Below are 19484 nucleotides of genomic sequence, written 5' to 3' on the forward strand. Positions count from 1 at the left end.
ATGGCTGAGTTCCCACTTCCTCATATGGGGAAGCTCTTCTTGAGTATCTCAGTTTTTCATTTAGCATATCAACAGTCTAAGGGTCTGAATGGAAGAAAATGAATATACCACTGAGAAGGTATTTCATGCTAAGCCAAAGCACTCCGCCAATGTAATCACATCATGTGCTGGTTGCTCGAAACTAGCAGAAGACACAGGCATAAAAGCGAAGCCTGGGTACACAGGGCACTCATTCAGGACGCGAAAGGCTTGTATTCAGGGCCCTGCTTTTAATCCAGTGCCATGCTCACTGGGAAATAGTGTCTTGTCTTGAAGATTTCCACTCTAAATAGAACTACCACGCACACCATATGCTGAGCAAATCCCTCATGGACTCCCCATATTGCAGCGTTAGTGGGCTCCCTTACCAGCAGTTGGCTGGGTTAGAGCAAATCTCAGTTTCCATACGGGAAAAAAACAACCAACCAACCAATGTTTCCCAGTGCAAAATAAGTTCTGAAACTTATCTTTGATGAAATAATATCTGATTTAAATTAAAAATTATAAACACCCCCTCCCCCAACATACAATAATGAGTCTCTGCAGATGGAAGTCTTAGTCAAAGTTTTGCTTAGGATTAGATCAATTCCAGCAACAGCTTTAACAGACACATGTCAAATCCTGACTGACCTGAATTTTTCCTCAAAGATTAATCCTTCAACTGTAGTTGGTTTTAACTCTTTGATGGGTGGACCATGTTTACAAAACCCAGGCAAAATCTTGCACCTTGTAAGCTACACATATGTAGTTTACACAGATTCCTATTCGCAGATTTACCGTGTATGTATAGTTACCTGTTTGCATCACACACATACATACATATCTGAATCCCATCCATTGATTTTTCATAAGTTTTACACAGTTTGTGGGGTTTTTAAAATGCAAAACATAGCTGGGTGTCAATTAGGTGAACAGTTAATGTTCTATAGTAAACCAGAAATGATTAATAGAATTTCAGTACTGGAAGACATAATTGCAGCTAAATCTCAACATGTATATTTTAAAGCATGCCACCCATTTAATTTTTACATCTCTTACAGTAAATTGCAGAAAGTGAAATAAATAATTAGAAACAGTGGCTATTATGTAGGAAGCTAATTTTTCCTTTTCCTCAGATGCTCCATAACATTTAAAGTACAAAAATCCACTGGAGTTATTGCAGTCATATTACAATGGTACACCTATCCAAATTCTCAGTTAAACTGGAGCAACTCAGAATAATTCCACTGATTTGTGGAGGATTATTAGAGAGGAATGCATTTCAGACTTAATTCTGTCAGCTTAATATTGTGTCATTCCATTATTTTGATCACAAACAAACTGTTTGAGTAATGCCATCTATTTTTCCAAGGAATTCATGCCTGTATAATTAACTACAATCAACTGTAACACAGATGGCATCCTGTGATCCAAAAGCACTTTATGGAGACATTTTAAACATGTTATTAACATCCCTAAATAACTATTTAACACTAACTCTCCAACCCTCTTCTGCATGAACATGCAACACAGCTGGATTTGAGAGTGGAAAAGGGAGTATTTAATGCAACACTGTTATAAAAGAGTTTCAGTTCTTGGATTTATTCAATTTATAAACGAGCTTGAAAATAACAGACTACTGTAGTAACAAAAACACTGCATTTTACATTACAGAATTAAGACTAATTTCCAGAATGACTCATCCTCATTAAACTCAGCTTTGAGGAACCAGGCAGTGTGGAAAGACACTGATGGGAGGAAGAAACTTTCTTTAGGCTGACCACATTTATCCCCCAAAAATATTTCTATTTGACAGTTTGTTTTATTTCTCAGTAGATGCGTGCCCAGTTCTCAACTAAGATGAAAATTTACCTCCAACAGCAACAGACAAGAATTTGAATGGAAATTTAAAATCTCCTAAATGAAAACAGTTGCAAGTTGTTAGATGCCCCTCAAGCTCTAATGAAAAGCTGCTCCTTCAGCCCGAAAAAAACCCTGAGGGTCAGGTTATGTCAAATCTGTTTATTCATTACTAAATACACTTCTTTAAATAACTTTCTCCTGACAGTCACTGAGACTCCCCTCCCTAATTTCACCCCATCTCTGCCCATTTATTTAATAGAGAGCACGTCCCTTGGCCCATAGAAAGAAAGCAAAACTATGATCAGACTAACAGATTTGTTGGAGATTTATTGTGATGATGCTTTAGGGGGGTGGGCTGCAGTACTCACCGAAGGTGACAGCGCTGGGGTTTAACACCATTCCTCTCCCACAAACATCTGCTTAATGAGGGCAGTCCTGCCAGGAGCTGGAGGTCCAAATTCTCATGGAATCAAGCGTAATTCTCCAGCATGATCTCAGATGGGAAGATGGTCCCTGGGAAAGACCAAAAGCGCTTTAGATAAATTCCAGTGAAAGGGAGCTCTTTTGCATTACAGTAACCAAAGAAAAAACATTCTCCTTTTCACACCATGCAGGCTTCTGGCAAGAACACTGCTAGAGAAGATAAAGATGAGAGAGAGACCCAGTTTAGAGATGACAAACGAGTTCAGAAAAGAGAAGCTGTTCAAATCTCGCAATACCATCACTTAAGATTTAGTGCTCAGCATCACACAATGGGATTTCTTAACATTTGAAGTGGGCAGCATTAAGTGAACACTCTGTGTGAGAACTGGAACTAGGGTGGGACAACCATAATAAATGTAACAGCTACTTATATGTATTGTCAAACAATTAGCTGGAATTATTTTAGGTACACAGATTTCTACCACATGATAACATCGTAGCATGCGGAAGGGAAATAAAAAAATGGTTCTGGAAATTATTCTGCGCTCTGGGGGTTATTAATTCAACCTTATATTCCTTCCTGAAGGAAGCTGGCAATTCAATATATCAGAGCTCTACAGGATTCAGTGAAAGCAGTGCTTTTTAATTATTGGTGTTTGTCCATGTACTTGTACAATCTCTTATAACAAATTGGGAGATGAGACAAGCATAAGATTTTATCTTAAGGAAAGAGCTACAGACACACACATCTAAGAGGTCTAAGTTATACACAGGTACAAAAGACAAAACAAGAGTGTTACTACTGCCAGGTTTAGTTGAAAAGCCAAGGTTTTCACGAGTCAGAGCAGCAGTTCTAAGCTGGAGTAGCACAAACTTCAGCAACAGCAACTAATCACTGTTCCCCTGTAGAGCTGGGGTTTCCCATGGCCCTGCAGCAGCCACAGCTGGAGCATTTACTGAGTATTAAGTTATGCGAATAGCTTGGGTCACACTGGAAATAACCTTGGCATGGGACAGGCCAGGTGTCACCCCTGAAGTCAGGCAGAGGTTTGATGACAGCTAGAAACTGCTCCCAGCTAAGGGTCAGCAGCTCAACCCGACAAGGTTTCCCTCTACCGCACCTCTGCCTCTCACCGGTGCGTTCTGGGCAAATTCTATTTTAAATTACCAATGGAGACATGAAGAAAAAGAAACAAACCTTCATTTGTTTGTAAATCTTGCTCAGGAGATCAGAACATGTATGTAGCTGATACACCTGGCTACAAAACAACAGAATTTTTTTTTCGTTCTCCCTCCTGCCCCACCAGAAAAGCTACTATTTTTAATTGTTTTAATTTTTATTATTATTTTTTATTTATTAATATAATTTTATTTATTTATTTATTTACCACTAGTACTCTAAGGGACACCAGACCACTGTTTAATACAAACTGCTGCATATCTAATTATTTTGAACGTTTTCACAGATTTCACGATTCACTCAATAATCAGCATGTCAGCAGTGTCTTCACAGCTAACAAACATCACGAAGAAACAAGAAAGCAAAATACCCAGCTCACTGATATTGCACATTTTAAGTTAAGCAGTGAATAAAATACCTGTTAAGAGAAAATACAGAAATATTTAGCAAGAAGAAAAGGATTTGAAAAAAAAAAAAAAAAAGAAAAAATATTGCTAGCCAACTTCATACCAGGGCTCCAATAAAATTTCAGAATGAATGCATCTCTGCAAGGAACAGGGACGCTAGGAAAGAATGATGCAAGCTGGGAACAGCTGTAGCCCCTTGCAGCCTCCCCCACGGCCCGCTGAAACCAGGCTCTTCCCCCTGTCCTGCTGGGTTACAAACGGGGCGCTGGAGCAAGCTCACCTCGGTCTGCAGGAAACTTTCTGTAACGGTTCAGTCATTGATACACTCGGAAGTCAAAAATAAGTGCCTAAAAGCCACTTCTCCAGAGCTTCAATTTCAAAGCAAAATATTCTCTCTTTGGTCCATTCAGAGATGGACCAAACCCTTGGTGGTGTAAAAGGATGGAGAGGAGGAGGTGTCAGCGAGGGGCTGGCCAGGCGAGGCGAGAGGTGGCCTTGCCCGGAGGGTGGGCAGCGCCTGGGAACACCTGCTGGTCCTCCTTCGTCCCTGGGTCCCCTTGTGCCACTGGGAGGCACAGGAATGAGACAGGTGGTTCAGGGTAAATGCTAGAGAACAAACAAGCTGTTATTTAGCCTCAGAGCCAGAAACAGGATGATTTACTGGAGCCAGCCTCACCAAGGTTGCTCTCTTTTCCTAGGAATCTCTTCCAGTTTCCAGGGCCAGAGGGATGACACCCCTGAGCCGCACATAGACACAAGTCACAGGGGCCTCCCCTCGCCCCCTCACCCCCAGGACAAGAGCAGTGGAGATGTCAGGATAAAATAGGAAGGTAGTCAAGGAAAACAAGGACAGAAGAGTTGGTCAAGTGCTTTGAAGTTTTAAGTATAATATTTAGTTCTTATAATAGCAAGATTAGTTTGTTTTTCCAGATGACTGTGAGAAATATTGCCACCTTGAAAAAATTTTATATGTGAAAGCAAAATCATATTTATCCATGGTTGTACCAAATACAAGCAAATTAACCTCCTCCCCCACCCCACCCCACCCCCACCCCTCTCATTTGCTTCTGGTACATATAGGGTCCATTCTGATTCACCACTTTTCAGTAAATAGGCTGTCAGCTTGGAGAGCTGCACTCAGATGTGTGCGAATCACAGCCTGACCCAGGCACTGAGGTCCATAGAGATGGACCCTGTTGACACTTGTGCTGTGAAGTCATGAACCATGCAGCCTAAAATCCATAGTAAGTATTGAAGCAGTCAGCATTTACATAGGAAGGGAGAAATACTGCAGTTTTACCTGGCTAAGTACATATTTCCAACTAGGAAAAAAGGAAAAGATCCTTTTTAAAAAAGATTTTAAAACAAGAACAGTCCAGCCCCTGGAAAATGACTGAATAAAACCCAAAAAGCAAAACGCCCTCCCAGATAATTGAACAGAAATGCTAGCGAACCTTGCAGTAACAAAGCTCATGTTTCTCAAAGGAGAGGCAAAGCAACAAGCAGGAAGGAAAACACTGAAGGCACATAGGAAAGCAAGCACTGCAGAGTGAGAAACTCTGCTGTGACATGGAACAAACCCTCTTGTCTGTGAGGCCAATAATCGAGTCACTGCCACGCTGAGGATACGCAGATGCAGTGGTGTTTCACTGCTGCTGACCTTGTCGAGGTGATTTCTGTTAGTAGGTGGCTGTGCATTAACCAGATGTACGTAGCTGAGAGTTTTTAAGCCATAATCTGATTTTTTAAAGCTGATTTGATTTGAGATGCTGCATTCAACCATTCTAGTCAATTCACTTGGCATGCAGATACCCATTTCTCTGTAGTTTCACAGAACAGATTGGTAAGAGGGTTTAAGACTTCCCTGCACTATGGCAAAACCAGACCCATTCTGAAATATTTCAGGCTTTTAAGGGAAATAAAAGGGTAAGGGTTGTTTCAACCTGATATTTGAAGTCAAAGGATCCATTCCTCTGGGAAAATCTTGTTTTCAATACAAGAGTTCTATAACCTTTTTTAAGCAAGACTAACAACCAGAAGGCAGGCTGCCTTCCATGGAAAACCACATTCAGTCTGTGTATGTGATTATATTCAAGACAGAATTCCACTTACCAACAAGCATAACATAAATTGACCCTCCTAACGCTACACTAAACATAACAAGCATTACATTGAATATGAGGACAAGTGGATAGTGTTTTGAACTGTAAAAATAATCAGAACGAGCAACTCGGGCAGCGGACCATCCAAACTGTGTGTGTCTATGTGATAAGAAAGTTAATAGAAGTTACACCGTGTTACAGAGCCTCCTGCTACCAGGACCAAGAATGATAAACATACACAGAGGATTAAATCTCCAATGGCACCATGTGGCCTCTACCTGCCTAGAAAAGACACCCAGGGACCAATATACAAATCCTTAAAAAACCCCACAAAACCCCCTACCACAACAGCAACTGCATAACTGCTGTCGTAAGAATTTCACGTGACTTGACTAAACCTGAACAGCAGCTTTGAAAGCTTCCTGATCTTTGCTGCTCACCAGCTGTGAGATTGAAGGACAAGGTGCTCCTGGGTAGCACACTGGCACCAATATTAGCTTGAAGTTCAGGTCAGTTTGCTGGTTCTGCTAATGGATAAAACTGGGGCAACCTCAGGATACATAAATGTAAAAATAGAAAGGTAAAAGGGGGAACCTCTGCAGCTGCTTCTGCTCATGCTCTCTGTTGAGTTGCTAGAATTTACTTACTGGCATTCACTTCTGTGGCCAAGCCACTCATTCCTGAATGGCATCTCCCGGCAGCAGTGCCTGCTCATGTCTTACCTTGGGAGAACCTCCTCCCATGCAGACGTCACCCTCTCCAAAATTTGTTCAGATGACTGAAAACTGCTAGCTTTGTTTTCCGCTATGTAGAAGAACCGGGGAAACATCCTCACAAACATTTCTGTTTACAGATGGGAAAAGGCTCTAGAGGAGCTCTTTCCTAGCTATTTCTTTAGTGTGGCATCTGGGTAATCTGGGATTGGAATTTAGGATTTTCCAATCTTTTAGCCTTCTGCACTTACTCCTTCAGAGGAAGTTCCTTCTCACATGGGTTGCACTGTACTTATCTTTAGCTAAAAGGATGTGATGCGTCCATCTGGCTTCTGACTTTCTAGCTGATCATTGCTCTTAACAGTGGGGAGCAGCCAGCACTGGCAGTGGAGACAGTGGATCCTCCTGGGAGAAGCCAGACAGGGTGCCTGAGGGCACAAGAAGTGCTGCCTGCTGGGGTCTGTGTCCCTGCCCACTGCTGCCATCACAGCCAGGCAAGTTCTCCAGCGGCAGTGAGGGTGGAACTACACGTCTGCAAAGCCCCAGGAGACTGGAGATGGGCAACATTACGCATAGCAATAGCTGTGGCTGCTCTGCTCCAGGGTAACCTGGATTTGTTAATGTTTTAACAAAAAATATCTAAGAACCGTGCGAATACATATGAATCATTAAAGCCATAAGAGAAGTCCATGCCCAAGCAGCCATGCTGATGCTCCTGTGACCGCCTGCACAAATAGCTACTTGCCAGCAGGCAAAGGGTTTCAGAACCAGAAACGTGAGCTGCACTGGGGCTAGGAGGCATGACCTCCAGGAAACCTTGCCAGTAAATGCTAGTAAAGGATGTGAGAATGTAAACGTGAATCTCAATTTCACAGTCTACACTGAAGGATTGGACACATGTAATTAACTGCTTAAGAAGATTTAGTAACGTGATTTGTAAGAAACTCTAGACATGGATGGAGGATAGAAACAAAGGAGGAATTACTACTGAAATAAGGAGACGCAGCTGTGAGCTCCAAAGACCAGAGCTAGGGCTGGCAGTGTTTGATATTCTGCTGGTGAACTGTGGGGGAAAAAAAAAAAATAAATAGTAAAGCATGGGATATAAAAATCTGCTGATAATAGAGGATTATTTAGGTCAATCAAGATGAGAGATGAATATAAAGGAAGAAAAAGGAAGGAAAAATAAAACAATAAACTAAACCTAGAAAATCAGGTAACTAAGCAACATGAAATTCAACATGGGAAAGTACAAGATAATCTATATTTAAAAATACAATTTGACATATCCTGCACGTAGAGATTTAGAAGGAAAGATCAAGTCATCACTAAGGACATCTGTTGTGTATGCAGCTAGGTAAATAAGATATTAGATTATAATAGCAGGAGGTGGGAAATAAGATTAAAAGTATTATAATGTTGCAGAAAGAAGTGGTAAGTACTCATTATTGAACTTGTATTCATCTAAAAGGAACATAATAGGTAATGAAAGAATTGGGATCGGTGATGTTTTTGAAAAAACATTAAACAAGCAGTTATAAAATGACTGATACTGTGTAGGCGAAAAGGACGTTTCATTTACTTTTTCACACTAATGCAAGAACAAGAAGCCACCCTACGGGGCTTTGGCAGGAGGTGATAGTTCCACGATTTTTTTCCAGTGGAAAGATGAATCTTCTATTTTGTATCGCACACCACAAACCCTGGCAGCAGTTCCCCCTTGTTCTGCTGCTCCTGGGGTCAATGGGGGAGAAAATGCAAATACAATGGGGGAGAAAAACGCTGCCGCTCAGAGTCACAAGGTGCAGGGTGGCAGCAGCAGAACTGGCAGCATCCAGCCTCAACCTGTCACAGCTCTTATAAAAGGTACAACAGCAACTCTGCTAGTAGTCTCCTTGGGTTTAGTTTCAGTAAACTAAAGCAGCAGCGCAACAGGTTTAGCTGCCAATGCCTCCCAAGTATTGTCAAAAGCAGAATCATATTGCTCCAAAACCCTTGCTTTGAGTATACTTTGCATAAATGTGTTCTAAACAACAACACAAGGCATTCCCTGGGCTGGCATGGAGTTAGCAATGGGGCCTCTGCTACACTAATCAGGTAACATCTGCAACACAAACTCTGAGGCGACCTGCCAGAAAGAGCAAAGCAACCTGTGGAAGAGACAACTGTTTTAATTTGCAGGTATAGTATCTACATCAGCCCTAGAAGGCTAAGGTAAAGCGTTAGGAGATCCTTACTTCTCCTGTCTGTTCCAGCTTTTATGTACTCTGACTGTGGAAGGATGCTAGAAGAAATAAAAGATCATTAAAATTATATAGCCTGTCTTGTATTGCACAGGGTTTGGTGGTGGTCGTGTGGTGTTTGTTCGGTTTTTTTTTTTTTTTTTAATTATTTAAGAGGCTTACAGTAAAAATGACTGCAGTTTCACTTACTTTTCAGCCACATAACTAGTAAAATCAAGCTTCATTTCTCAAAGTTCACTATCATTTCTAGGCAGTTCTGGACATAAAATTAGAGTTCCACATTGCTTCACTTCTTTAAAGCATTATCCATACACAACTGAGAGTTCTCCAGAAAATAACTCTGAACACAAAATCCACCAAGGTGCTCCATCCGCAGCCTTCCCCACTATTTCAACCAGGATTATGATTTTGCTCTTAGTTGTGCTTGTCACCCACCACGGATGAAGCACGACCACTCCCCATTCAGCTCCTGTGTGCACGGATGGATGATTGCCCCTCTGACCCAAGCTGACTCTGTCTGTCGAGCCTTTGCAGGGTAATATTCTGCTTTATTATGGTCTATAAATAGGACGGTGGAGCCTCACAGTCTGACACGGCACAATGAGGAGGACGGTGAGATTGTCCTCGTTTCTGGTAATGCCTCACCTTAAGCCCAGCTCACTTCAAGTGCACATAAGAGAGCCAGCATGTCTCTACATCTGTTTATAAACTTGTATTCAATTAAATCAGCCAACAGTAAAAACATCTTACATCATCTTCGTGTTGACCAGCAGCACAGGAGCATCCCAGCTGCAGCTGGGTTGGATCCATTGCTTTTCTGGCCTCCAACCAGCACCAACATCACCTCAGAGTTCCCCGTCCAGATTCAAACAAGCATCAACACTCAGTATAGCATTTCAAAATGGTTGTACTAAAATCTCAGTGTTGGACCCAAGTATAAGCTGGACGCACATTTCACTTTTGGGCCACGGAACTCCACGGTGGAGGGGAGAATGTAAATATGAACACAGTTTATGTGTATTTTAAGCCCATTTTGTTTTGACAGGCTGGCAGAAAGGAGCACTGTGTGCACGCAATCAGGCTCAGTTTACCTCAACATTACCCTGAATCAGGATACAATTAGGAAAGAATTAAAATATTTAGATGGTCATAAAAAACACATACACTATGTCCAAAACCATATTTTTCCCTTGACAACTGTTTGCTACTGCACTGTAATCAATATCATGATCCTGTTCCTACTGAAGTCAAATTTTCCCCCCTCAGTGGGCACAATAAAAGAAATAACGTTGTATTACGTACACAACAGCCCCACGGATCAGCAAGGAGAGCACACCCCCATGACACAGACCCTGCCAGACTGTGCAGACCCATCCACCCAAGCTCCACGTGCCCTTCCCAAAACATTGTTCTCAGCTGCTCTGGTGGTGGGCAGCTTGAGCTCTGCCTTTGCTAAAATTGATCAGCTGTTTAAAAAAACAACAAACAAACACCAAAGAACCAAAACCAAACAACAAAAAACCACCACCACTCCCCCCCCCCAAAAAAAAAAACCCAAACCAAAACAAAACCCACCAACCTAGGAAATGCATTTTAGCAGCAAAATATACCAAAAATAAAAATCTGTCTTCAATAAACTTTCAGAGAAGGTTGTGGTTCCCAGTACAAAGCAGTGTGCAACCTCCACTCCACACTGCAGCACCACATTCCCATTTAAATTTGGATTTTCCTTGCTCAAACTGTATCAGGCAGGGTGAGGCCAGTTGTTAGGACTGAAATAAGGTGGTTTGGCCCTTCTATTTAATGAGAATATTTGCCCTTCTGAGTTACTTTTTTTTTTTTTTTTAATTATTCCCATATTGAAATCACAGTTTCTTCTTTTATCCTGCTTTGTGTAAGAGCCAGTGGAACAGGACAGATGTCCTGGTAAAACAGCCTGGGAGTGGACCTGCCTAGGCAAGGAGGAGAGGAGAAGGAGCCCGGGGGCTCAGGAATGAGGAGAGGCAGCAGCAGTAGCAGGGCAGCACCAACTCGGCAGCAGGGAGCAGGCACAAGCCAGGGATGCTGATGGGCAGGTGCAGGAGATGCACTGCGTCCCACCGAGATCGATTTGGGAGGCCAGGCAGAAACCTAGTGGGGGAATACAAGTGCAGCTGACAGGACAAAACTGCAGGTTATGCGGAAGAAAGAGTAGAGGTGCAGGTTTCCATGGTGCAGCAGCCACAGCAAAGTTTGCTTTTCCAAACACTTGCTCTGGACCTGGATGGGTTACAGCTGCCCGGCTGCTCTTCTGCCTGCAGAAGACAGGAGCCCAGCGTGTCTCTGCCCGCTGCTCTGCCGATGCACAAAGATGGCAACTCCTGCTCCTGCCCTTGGGGACCTCAGCTCACGCTACAGTATCCTGCACAGCGGATAGGAAGGTTGAGCCGGGCTGATCGCCCATGCAGCAGCAAAATCATAGCCCCTAAAGATACTGTTGAGCTTTGTGTCTACTTTGTAAAAACCTATTAAAAAGTACATGGAAAAGATATAGTCGGTTGTAGCATCTGAAGTTTAATATTTGTGTTTGAAATGTTATACAAATCTGCAATTTACAAGTGACCACAAATTATGTGTCCACATATATATTTGAATTAATAGCCAAAGAGTATTTTTCTGTCTAGATAGTACATATCTTAGTAGCCTTTCAACAAAACCAAAATTACTTTCAAATGTCAAGTGGTACATTTCAATGATGATTAGTGAATGTTCCTGTGTCCCTGTACTACCTGCAGCTTCTCTGTTGTAAGGAAACCTAGTTAGATTTCCTTCAAGAATTGTACCTCCTCTACATATAAACTTGTTCTCTGGATTTGACATCCAGGTCCGTAGACTTAAGAAGATGAAGAAGGTTTAGAACAATCTTTGCATGTGCATCTGAACCACTGAAATGTAGCATAGAAGCAAGTATAAATAAAGCTGTTACAACTCCAGCAAATAAACAGTACAAAGCCTAGAAAAGCACCAGGCCTTAGCTACAGAAGAATTTACAAAGGCGAGGAACACAGAGTAGAAGTCATTAGCTGCTTTACTGCAAGGTATATGTATAAGCAGCAGAGGAAGCAACGCACCTGGCTACCTACCACCTCACCATGCAATCTGCAAGAAGAAAACAAACAGAATTTCCCTTTCCATCATGAAGAACACTTTCCAGATGTGCTGGCCACTTCCTTCCCAACAGAGCCGCTCTGCATGATGCTGCCCCTCCTGTTCCCCACACCGGCAGGTATTGGCTTCCCTGACTTGTGCTATCACCCATGTTAGGGGACACAGGAAGGTGCAGCGCTGCATCCAGACCGTCCCTACCAGTGCAGTGACAGCCACAGCCCACTGCTGGATGCAGGACTCCACCTGCAGAGAGGGAAAGGGCCAGCACCGGGATTCACCCAGCATTTGCCTTAGAAGAGCCACGCAACCCCACACCCTGCAATACAGGAATGTAACTACACTTTTACAGACTGAATTAAACTTACAATATACTTTAATGAGATTTAAAAATCTATTCAGGCAATAAATGCACTTGAGAAGGATTCTGGACAGCCTTTCCTCACCTCTGCTTCAACTCCAGCAGCGCAGCATCTCCCTGCTTGTCACAGCTCCAGCTCCGAGGGGGCTGTGACTCAGCAAAGGGAGCAGCTTTTTATTTTTCAGATGGAACTTACCAAACCGTGCCAGCATTACGGGGAGGATCTGCTTCCTGGATCCGATTCTCTGCCAGGCTCTCCTGAGGTATTTCTACTGAACCCTCCCCATCTGGTTTCGTTATGACAACAGGAAACAGTTTTTTTTTTTTGGGGGGGGGGGGGGGGAAATCAGATGCAAGCCTGCACAGGAATAAGGCTGAGTGAGAAAGAAAAAATTCCCAACCTCTGTCTACACTGTATTTAAAAGAAAACGTGGCGTCTTATTATTAGGCTAGGAGTCATACTGCTCCCAGCCAGCCATCCTCAGAGCTGCAAGCACCTGCGACGTGACTGAGGCGGCGGCAGAACAGCCTCCTGCCCGAGAAGCTCCCGGGCAGGCTGGCAGAGGTGGGGAGTGCCCAGGAACGAGGAGCTGCCCCCGCTCCTGCCCTGTCACCCCTGCTTGCTGGGAGCATCCCTCTGGCCCTTCCACAGACACAGATCAGCGATCCCCTTATACCCTGGGGCTGGGGCACCCAGCAGGGTGCATGAGGAGAGAGCTCTTCACCCCAGCCACAGCCCCTGCCTGTGGGCAGACCCCAGGGCCTCGCTCTGCTCTGCACCACCAAAGCCACAGAGAAACTGTAAGTGGAAATGTCTGCACAGGATTTCAGGCGAGCTGTGCAGGCTGAGCATACCACGCAAGGCGGCCGTACCTTGGTGGTGCTGCAGGTACAGGGTGGACTGTCCCGACCACGCAACCTGCCGCTCCCGCTGTTAAGAAACTGAACTCCAACAGCTCAGGAACAGAAAAGCTAATCAACATGTGAACATCCCTGAACTCAATCTCTTACACTAACCTAAGCAGCCTAGCCTGTCATTAGACAACACACGGCAAGAGGTATTCAGGGATGGTGAACTGTCTCCAGAAACACTGAACATCCACAACTCCAGGCCAGCTCCAGTGCCAGCCATTCACCAGGTCTGAAACACAAACCCAACAACCATCCACCTCATACCTGTTTTCCTCTCCCTCTATGGACTCTGCCAAGAGGATGCTGCTGTATGGGATGCACAGGGCTCTGCTGAGCCCCATGAACCCATGGCAGGTCCTGGGCAGGATTTGGGGAGCTCCCAGTGCCACTGTATTGATCCTACAAGATTATTTTCCTTATCCAAGGTGTCCCAGTTTCCCCTTACAACAGATAATAGAGAACTGACTTTTTTTCCCTCCCAGGGTTATTTTAAATTTTTTTTTTTTTACTATCGCACTTTAAAACAAAGATAAGAAAGATGTCACTGCCACAATAAACTATTTACTAATAATTCCCAAAAGCAAGTTCAAGGGAGAAAGCAAAGGCTTCAGGTCAGCTGTGTTCAGCTCTGGGTGCTGCAGGCAGGGGGTCACCACCAGGTTTCATCAAGGATGCTCGGTACAATGAGATTGGGAAGTGCTCACGGGGCAGCCCCAGCCTGGCTTCCACTGCTACCTGGGGGGACCCTCCCTCTGTCCACTCCCTGAAACCTGGGCCTTGGCATTTAAAACCATGAGTAAGCCATTTGTAACAATTGTTCAGATGCATGATTAGCCTGTTACTGTGGGGAATGAAAGCTGAAAGTTTACCTCCAGAAGTATCTAACCAAGAATTTTTTGAGTTCAGCCTGTGACAATTTAGCAAACATGTACCTTAATTTCAGAAAATCTCTCCCTTCAATTTTTCAGTTAGAAGCAAAATGCAGATGTCATTTACATACAAGGATTTTTTTTGTTTTTCTTCTGCTGCTAGCACAACTGAATCCCAATCACACCCTGCAAATCTTGATGGATTTCATAGTCCTCAGGGTTACAAAACTTTTGACCATCAGGCTTTTGATGTACAGGGTATCCAACACAAGCCAAAAATTGGTGCAGAAAAGATACGTATACAATTTTTATGTCTCTCTGCAGCCATAAATCTGTTTAAATCATGAAAATATTAGAAATCATCATCCATAGTTTGACAGGTGTTTACCAGTGAGTGCTTCAAATATTTCTTCTAATAAATGGCCTTTATTCTGTACATACCATCCATAGTTGAGGGATGTGGGGTAAAAAGCAGCAACAAAGAAAACTTCCTAACCCTTCTGATACCTGTGGATTTCCAAAAACCTCCTGCTGCTGCCCTAGGACCAGGCCCTGCCCACCACTGGGAGTATTTCCAAAGTTGGCACTTTCTGCCCATGACCCACATCAGCACTGTGACAGACCAGTGCCACTGGGCATGAAGATGGACAAGGTGGGCAGCAGGAAGCTGTTGAGAAGCATCCGTCCACACCAGCACACTATCACAATACAGGGAACACCAAAAGCCATGTAGAGCTGCACCGCCACCAGTCTCGTACTTAGAAGGATCATTACACCTATAGATCTAAACAGCTGTGCAGACAGAAACACTAGCCCAGAGCTGATGCAGCCACCAGTGTAAAATGAGAAATAAAAGGTATAGTTGAGAGTTTTAGAATGGATTGAATGAGTGAATGAGTAAGAAAACAGAAGAATAAAATTTTCATGGTATGCAGGAGACCATAAGGTGAACACTTGAATAAAAACATTAAAAAAAAAAAATCAATATTAGCCTGAAGCACTGTAGAATCACAATTCAAAATAGCAAGACTTGAAACCCTCAAGGGACTGCATAAGCTCTCTAGGCAGCCTGCTCCGCCTGCTTTAAAGTCCTCCCACTGCAAAAGTTGCTGCTCACAGCTGGTCGATACACCGGCCCTTCTGCAAAGTGCTGGGCAGCACAGCCCGAATCCCCCCACGAGCAGAGGATCCCACCAGATTCACCCTAATTATACACTAGTTACGGTAACATCTCTGAAAGCTGGGGGAAAGAAAGACAGGTGGAAAGTCTCTAACATCTCTGTTTCTTCCCCACTGATTTTTTTAAGCAGCCTGGCTCTTGATTTCCACTGCTTTGTTCTTCTTATAATATCCTTAAAATGGAGATAAAATGTCCTGTTTTGAGCTAAATAGACATCTTCTGTGATCAAAGTTTGCATTGTCTCACTTTTCTTCCCTTCCTTCTTCTTTTTATAACACAGGTTAAGGTGAAAAAAGAATATTTTGTTTTGGCCCACACTTGACAGCTTTTTAGTATACAGCCACATCAAAGGAAAAGAAAACAAGTTTTCTCATGGGTCTCTAAAAACACAAGTATTTGCACCTCTACTGCCAGTTGGGAATTTGTATTCCTTCCCTCCCTGCCTCATCCTTCAGACCCCAAGATGCCAACAGACTCCATCCTTCCCCGCCAGACACGGAGCTGTCGCATGCGCCATGCGCCTCCCCAGCAGAGTTATTTGGAAGACGCAGCCTGGCTGATGCGCCCTGCGGGGGCTGAGCAAGCTCCCCCAGCCCATTCGCAGTGGGATCATCACTCTCGCTAACTGCATTTAAAGAACAGATGATTATTTTTTTTCCAATGGCAAACAGGCTTGTAGCCAGAAAGATTTTGAAAACAAATATATACTCAGGAACAACTTGCCCACGCAGCGGCTTTAAAAAAAACTGCCGAAGCCAGCAGAACGCTTGAGTCCCTCTGGATGGAGCAGCCACAGTTGCTATGGAGCCCAGGCTGCCCGCACAACCTGCCCTCGATGTGCCGTGCTTTATTTCAGATGTCTTCTGCCCATCTTGTAGCAGGCTACAACTGCATCCCTGCCCTGTACTTTCTCTTCTCATATTCTGTCTCTTAATTTTTAAACAGAAGGGCAGCAACTCTGCTGCAGATCACTAAATTATATTTACGGTAAGATCTCAAAGGGCCACAGGCAAAAGACAGTATCTGAAGCACACAGCTACTGCGATGAACGTTGCTGACTGACAAATTTTTATGATGGATTTATTTCTTAATCAGTTTAGTCAAAATATTAAGATAAAAAAGTTATCTATATCTATCTCTTTATGTAATCAAAAGATTAAGATAAAAAAATGTGATGCTGATGTCAAAGACGAAACTAAAATGTTTTAGAATGATATCAAATTTTTAGAATTGTTTACGCTGAATTAAGAGCAAGAGTTCAAAAGCCTTATTCTAAAGCAGTTTCTTCCAAGAAGAATGCATTTGTGCCAAGTGATAAGTTTGTATTCCATCTGGGAGGGGCTTGAAGGGAGAAAGAAGTTTCCCAACTAATGAAAACATTTCTGAGATGTTTCACCCGGGCTAGTGCATGAACTAAGCCTGTAGATTTCATTGACCCTATGGAAAACCAAAATCACAGAGGGATCTAGACAAAAAATCCAACCTGCTCCCAGCAAGTCTGCAAGGTCAGCTGGATGCTGGTGCTGCCAGGGACACAGAGCAGCAGAGGCACTGGCACAGCACCACGCCAACAGTGCTATCCTGCGCGGCAGCAGCTTGTGTCCAAGGAGCTCGAGGTTAGGAGCAAATCCACAAAGCACTGAACAGTCTACATGCAATTTGCACTTTACTTCTTTTTCAAAGAAATACAAAAAATTCAACAGTTGCCTGCAACTCAGTCAGGATGAGGAACGGATCTCTTCCTGCTCTAACCTAGTCAGCTCCAGCTTGCTGATTCAGGGTGGGTTTGGACAAAAAGTGTCTTACTCAACCAGGAAGCAGGATGGGTTTTTTCCTGCTATTGCCAAAGAGAAGGGGCCTATAAATTCTGTTCTTACTTGCTCTTTATCATCTCTGATGACTTAACAACAAATGCTAAAAATAAATTTTCATGCTTCATCTTCAAAGTAGATGTGGTACAATGTTTTAAAAAAAACAAACAACAAAACCCCAAACCAGTATCCCAGACAGCGTATTATTTCACAACCCAAATTAAAACTTCATGAAGAGGTACTGTAAGCCTGCCAAATGTGATATTTTACACAAGCTTTGGCTCTATAATCGCCTTTCTAGTCCTCTTCTCATGAATGAGACAGCAATTAAGATAGTCACACGTTTCTGAAAAGCAGTCTAACGAAGTACTTATGATTTACTGCACAAAGGCATTTTTGGAAAACAATGACCTAAAACTGTTACAAGTTGTAGAAGAAATGAAGCAATATTCCAATCTCCAGAGCAGTTTGGGCCATTCAGGTTTTCACTTTCTTCATATTTCTGATGTTTAATACATACTTCATAGACAGGCAGGAGGCAGGACACAATCCAAATCCAGAAATGTCTGTGTGAAAAAACAACACTAATGAAATAACTACATTTTGGTAATTCTAACTCCACCTGCATGACTGACGGCCTAAATTTAGATGTAATAAAACTGATTTTGGCTGTAAATAACATGAAATGATGTCTCAAAATTTTGACTCAAAGTGAGTCAAGCTAGTGCATGGAATCCAAAACACCAAGGAAACTTGAGGGACCTAAGTTTGCACTTATGTTACTTTAAATAGATGAGTCACATTAATATGAAATAAGCATGCGTGATGTTCATAATCACAACCTTGAGCTAGCAAACCACAGCAAAGTTTTATGAAAAGTTACTGATAAACAAAAGTTGCCTTTTTTTTAAATAGCATCCAAGGTTCAGTATGCTCCTATGTTCCTGAAGTGCTCGCCTCAGGGCAGGGCTCTGTTACCTTTCTCCATGTGAGGAAACATCTCCATTTACATTAGTGAACATAACTGATGTGCACATCTAGGTCTTTAGGGTAAAATATTAATTGCTTTTAACGAGATAAAACGTTTTAAGTCCTTAGTGTTGATCATAGCGGGGAAAACAGCCATTAGTGAGAGAAAAAGCAGTTTCTCTTTTGTACAGTTTGACTTCCCTTTTCCTAATGAGTTAATACTCTTCATAGAGAGCCTTATAGATATCTATGTGTATATATATATATATGTGTATGCATTCATATATAAAAATAATATATTAAAATAATTGTATGGCATTACTTAATAAATAAATTACAGCAATTTGAATCGTATGGATCATACCCAGTACTAAACACCTTAGCATATTATCCAAGCACTAAAGACTATTTTAAAGAAGCTGAAAGAGTACCCCAGGGTGTTATGCTTTGACACTACTTTTACATTTGTTTACACATCCAGGAATGGGTTCTGATCCATAATTTTAAATATCCAGTTGCTTTGTTCAAAATTAACTCTTTAATTAGTTACGTGCTAAGCCCACACAGCTCAAAGAGCAGCATTGGGTGGCTGCAGCACCAAGACAAGTCTGAGAGAGTAAAACTCTCAGAACTAGATCAATCGACGGTTCATATTGCTAGTAACTATGTTAAACCTGCAATGCAGGCGCATGTTCAGCAGCGGTCTTCATGCTGCAAGTCACTAACAGCAAGAGGCAACGAACAAAAGCTGAGAGGCCAACGCTGAACGATGCTAAGCAATGCTCAGCAGCTGCAGCGTGAAGTTGCTCGGCGAGTCCCTGTCACTGCTGAAAGAGGCAAAGCCTAACGTGGGGGTGGCTGAGCTACCCGCCTAGGAGCGTGCAGAGGCAGCCAATTTGGCACGCGCTTATGGATCCAGAGTTATTCAAGAAAGTGCTACTGAAAATGCCTGCTACACCTTTACAACTGTTATACCCATACATTACTCAGTGTGTCTGGAGCTGAGAGTAGAGACACTGGAACAGCAACACAGGGGTTAAAATGATAATAAACAGGGGGAAGATACTTCCAATGCTCTTGAATCACACCCAGAATTACTACACACATTCCTAGAAACAGCGGTATTCAAAGAAGCCATAAAGAGATAATGAATGCTAAGGCAAATGAAAAGATGAGGTGTTAAGCCTGAGGGTTGGCTGGAGACAGGAGCAATGTATTGCACAATTTTCAGGAGAGTTTTGATTAGTAACCGAATAACCTGGCTTCGTTTAGTGCTGGTATACAGGAAT

At 42.8% G+C, this 19484-nt stretch overlaps 1 protein-coding gene across 37 annotated transcripts in view; it reads right to left on the reverse strand.

Moving 5' to 3' along the window:
- Nucleotides 1-19484, reverse strand: part of JAKMIP3 (Janus kinase and microtubule interacting protein 3) — a 96355-nt gene that overhangs the window by 59680 nt on the left and 17191 nt on the right. For 33 of the 37 annotated variants that reach the window (XM_080403382.1, XM_080403414.1, XM_080403393.1 and 30 more), the window contains one exon: nucleotides 2250-2394. The gene's annotated coding sequence lies outside the window, so the exon portion shown is untranslated. Of the gene's footprint in view, nucleotides 1-2249; nucleotides 16564-19484 lie in introns of those variants that run through there. The other 4 variants (XM_080403413.1, XM_080403412.1, XM_080403383.1 and 1 more) reach the window with 3 other exon arrangements.

This window comes from Falco punctatus, assembly GCF_963210335.1.
Source record: "Falco punctatus genome assembly, chromosome: 9".
NCBI lineage: Eukaryota > Metazoa > Chordata > Aves > Falconiformes > Falconidae > Falco > Falco punctatus.